The sequence below is a fragment of the Cucurbita maxima genome, unplaced genomic scaffold (assembly GCF_002738345.1).
Source record: "Cucurbita maxima cultivar Rimu unplaced genomic scaffold, Cmax_1.0 Cma_Scf00124, whole genome shotgun sequence".
NCBI classification, from domain to species: Eukaryota; Viridiplantae; Streptophyta; class Magnoliopsida; order Cucurbitales; family Cucurbitaceae; genus Cucurbita; species Cucurbita maxima.
Genome location: NW_019272140.1, coordinates 72461 through 77284, shown reverse-complemented (window position 1 = coordinate 77284; position 4824 = coordinate 72461). Strand labels below are relative to the sequence as shown.

Below are 4824 nucleotides of genomic sequence, written 5' to 3'. Positions count from 1 at the left end.
GTTTATTATTTTAAAGAAAATTTCTTTCTCCATCTTATTCCTAATAACTCTTCAACTAAATTCATATTATGCTAAGAAACAAATTTTTTACTCGCAAGAAGTAAAATATGCAACTTTAACTAAAATTTCATTGAAACAAATTTTATTGTCATACAACATAGATGACAATTATAGCCTTCAAACAAAAACAAGAGTAGTTGTGGTGAATGGGATAGAAACTCTAGTGTTCATCCATAATATACAACCACTACCTAAATTATTTCCTATAACTTTGAAAACATAAGTTGTAGTTGAAAATTACATAAAACAATCCCCAAAATCCAAGACCTCGTGTCCAATTAGTCAATCCTAAAGATAGCAACTAACATAGAGTAATTGAAAATTTAAAGTTCCAGTTACTTAACTAAATTTGATCTCGTCTTTTATAAAACATGAGTTGCACTTAAGTTCATGAAATATTTGACTCCAACTCTTAGTACTATTAATGCAATTATATTTCATATGAGTTTGTCATAAATCAAACTATGTTACATTCAATACAACTTCATTTTCTTGTCATAGGAAGCAAAATAGAAGAATTAAATCAAACAAACTGATGAACTGAGCCGAATAAATCCAACCCAACCCAAACGGATTAGTTTGATTCATTTGTTGGGTTGTAGTTTATTTGAACACTTGCATACTAGACCATCAACTTTTTGTTTTATAGTCCAACAACCGCTCAAGAAAATAGATTTCAAACTTGAGAGAAAAAAATATACTGAGGAGTTAAAAATGTTGCAATTTTTTAGAAAGGGCATTTGGTCTAGTGGTATGATTCTCGCATAGGGTGCAAGAGGTCTCGAGTTCAATTCTCAAAAGAATGAGCATCAAAGAAAACAATTCAAACACCATAGTGTATATTCTTCCATCTTAAAACTATGATGATGCTCTTTTTTAATATCATTTTATCTTTTCCACTTTCAATAGGCATGCCTACCCAAATCCTAACGTGCCTATCCCAAATCCTAACTTTCGATATTTGCTTTACTTGTGTATTCCACAATATGTGTCTCAAATGGAACTATCAAACTAAAACTTACATTATTTTCTTCTCAATACAGTAATTGTTGCAAACCCTATGTAAATAATTTAACAGCGGTCTAGTCTAAAAGATATAATAATAATGATTATTTCTCATGGATTTCATTAACAAAGAAAATAAATGAAATAATGACGATACATTCCATAAAAAACATAATATATAGTCCATACTAAGGGCATTCGGTCTAGTGGTATGATTATTGCTTCGGGTGCAAAAGGTTGTCCAAAAGAAAAAAAGCACTAAAATAATTAATTATCAGGTTTATGAAAAAGAAATTGTCATTCTTTTGTCTTTTAAAATCCATACTAAGGGCATTTGGTCTAGTGGTATGATTCTTGCTTTGGGTGCAAGAGGTCTCGAGTTCGATTCTCGGAATGCCCCTCCAAAAGAAAAAAAGTACTAAAATAATTATCGTCTCAGGTGTGAGAGGTCTCAAGTATATCGTTTCTACTATAAAGGCATTTGGTCTAGTGTTAGTCAGCTATTTGAATAGCCTGAAGTCATCATAGCCTCTCCACCGGTTCCGAAGACTCCTTCGGCATCAATGTGCTCCAATGAAAGAGATCAGACCCTTTCCGCAACTACCAAAGTGCACTAAACCTAGTAGAGATATTCGACCTAACGAAAATGGATCTGAGTTATACACGCTTTCTTTTTCAACCTACACATATGCTCCATGCCAAACTCACGTAACTAGTCAGAAGATGCGGCCCACAATTGAAAGAAAGACAAGTGTAACAATCGCACTCTTGCAGTAGTGAGACAATAATTATGTGACATTTGTTCTAATCCAGTGAACAAGTCAACCATGCAAAATTCAGACTGAACGAAAAATAGCAGTGTATGCTTAAATCACGTTTAGAAGAAATATTTTAGAAAACGTGAGCGAGGAAAGACGTCAAAAACAATTTCTAATAGAGCAATGTTATAAGCTAAAAGTGAATAAACAACAACTGGTCACGTTCTCCTATAGTACATTTTGGGACATTTTAGTTCTGATGAGTGTATATATGATTTTGAGGAATAATCATACATACCGTAGGATTAATCTGATTGACGCTGTCCATAAACATGACGTTCAACATCATCAAAGAGAAGACGACATCGGGCCTATTGAAGGTGTTGTCAAATATGTACGAAAATACGTCGGCTATGAACAAAGGTGTATTTGATGCAGAGGTTGTTCAATCTACAAATGTCGATATGTTGCAAATCATATAAATTAGTTCAACATGATTGTAAGTCAATTGAGTTGGGTGGAAATTATGTTAAAAAATGAAATTAAAGCATTGATTTTTGTGTAATCTTTACTCGAGTCGTGGTATACTGTTGTTACTGCAATCAACAGTTCACGAGGATCTAATAAATTGAAATTTAATGAAATTCAAGATGTCAGCGAAAGCCCAAACGAGAAATTGGAGATTCATCAGACAATGCTCTCATTGTTGATCGAAGGAGAAGAAGTAAATCAAAGAGCCCAAACAAACATGGGCGATCAAAATTAAGAAACCGTGAAAAATCTCCAAACAAACAAAATGAAAAGAGTTGAAATTGTGGAGAAAAATAACACTTTCGAACAGATTGTACAAAATTGAAGAAAAGAAAAATCACAAATTTAAAGATAACAATAATTCCATATGTTCAGCAGAAGATACTGAGAATACTTTAATCCTTAGCGTGAATAGCCCAATTGAATTTTGGATTTTAGATTCAGTTGCATCGTTTCATTCGTCTCCAAGTAAGGAATTTTTTCAAAATTTAAAATAAGGAAATGTTAGGAAGGTGTATATTGCCGACAACAAAACGTTGGAGATTGTTGGAGATTGAAGGGAAGAGAGATGTCTACATATAAACTCTAACAGAAAATGAGTGAGTGGACATTATAGAATGTCATAAATATTTCTGATCTCAAGAAGAATCTGATCTCTATTGGTCAGTTGGATAGTACAGGTTATGCAACCGAGTTTGGAAAGAGTTTGGGAAAGATTGTGAAGGGTGTCATGGTGGAAGCATGACCTAAAATATGGAACCCTATACACCAACTAGAGTGTATTAAAAAGGTTGTTGTTGCTAAGAGTGTTTCCAATTCAAGTAACAGCAACAACAACCAAGTTTTTACACCCTACAGCAGTGTCAATAGACTTGTACATATGAGCATCAAAGAAATGAAGATGATGGGTGCAAATGAAGTTTTAGAAGGCCTAAAATCTATTGATATGGGTGTTTGTGAGAGCTGCGTTATGGAAAAATATAAACGAGTTAGCTTCACAAAAGCGGCTAGAGAATCAAAGAAAGTGCGATTGAAAATGGTCCATACAGACGTTTGGGGACCATCTCTAGTTTCTTCATTTATAGTACCAAAATTTCACGGATTAGATGTCTCGCACTGTGCAACGAAAACTCTCTGTTTTCCTAAGGCTAGTTATAAATCTCATGAACACTCTTTTCCTCCTCACGATATCTAGACACTATAACGTTGATCCAGTATTGTCTTATATAGTTAACGTTCACTCTTTAACGTCCAAGGACATTTTATAACTACCACGAAAATCAAAACATACAATAAATTTATACAAGTTTTACAACATATCATATACTACAAAATAGGGTTAGACTTCTTACTTTGTTGCGGAGAGACGTGTCATTGAGCTGAGTCAAAGAGATATACGACTCTTTATCCTAAGAAAAAATTTATATAATTTAAAATCCGGCTGCTCTGATACCAATCTGTCACAACCCAAATTTCAAAGGTTCAAAACTCAAATAGAAACTAAAATTGAAAGTGAAAACAAATAAAAACAAATAAAAATAAAAGTAAATTAATATAAAATAATGTTGTAAAATTAAAATGAGATTGAGAAAACAACACCACATTAAATATAAAATTAAATTAAATTATAAGACGGTGTTGTTCAAATTTATCCAAACAAAAAAAAAAAAAAGTGTTTGGGATAGAATTACAAAAAAAAAAAAAATACAAAAAAACTCAAACACAAAGACCTGTGACCGCATCTTCTGTGAGTGCACAACCTTTGAAGGCTCCCTCATACGCTGCATAACAACCCCATCTGTGAGTGCAAAACCTTTGAAGGCTCCCTCATACGAACCCATCTAAGATAATCACACATGTGGCCGCATCTCCTGACTTTAAACTGCTAGTCTAAACATGGTTTCGTCACCAAAGCTTTAGAGTTTAATCTATCTTTACAAAAATATTTTGTAAAATATTTTTCTCTTAATTTATAATTAGTCATCAAAAGTAATAATTAGGTACAAATTTGGTTTAGAATTCAAAACTATCAAATCTTGCTGTTCCTTAACTATATTCAAATTGAGATTCTAGAACTCCTTGTACCTTAAATAAAGTTGGTCTCCTCTAATAAAATAGGAATTTCTCTTAAGATCATTAAATCCTCAGAGATCCTAGGCTCAATATCATTAATACAATTATGTTTTATCTTAAACACGCCAAACATGAAACTAAAGTGCGTTCAATTTAACTCCATTTTATTGTCATCTTGAATGATGTTTAGGGTATATTTTTTGATTTACCTTAAAGCTCTTGTGACATGACAGTTCATATTAGTTAAACTTTCCTCAAAATCAGAAGTTAAAAAACAACAACGATGAACCTAGGTCTATTAGTCATTTCAAAGACAATTTCTTTCTCCGTCTTATCGATAATAATAGTTCAACTAAATTCATATTATGCAAAGAAACAAGTTTACGACTCATAAAAA

General features: G+C 32.5%; 1 non-coding gene across 1 annotated transcript; it reads left to right on the top strand.

The window, feature by feature from the left end:
* Window positions 1–1393: 1393 nt before the first annotated feature.
* On the top strand, window positions 1394–1465 carry TRNAP-UGG. The gene has a single exon. It is a non-coding gene; the product is annotated as a tRNA-Pro (tRNA).
* Window positions 1466–4824: the final 3359 nt, after the last annotated feature.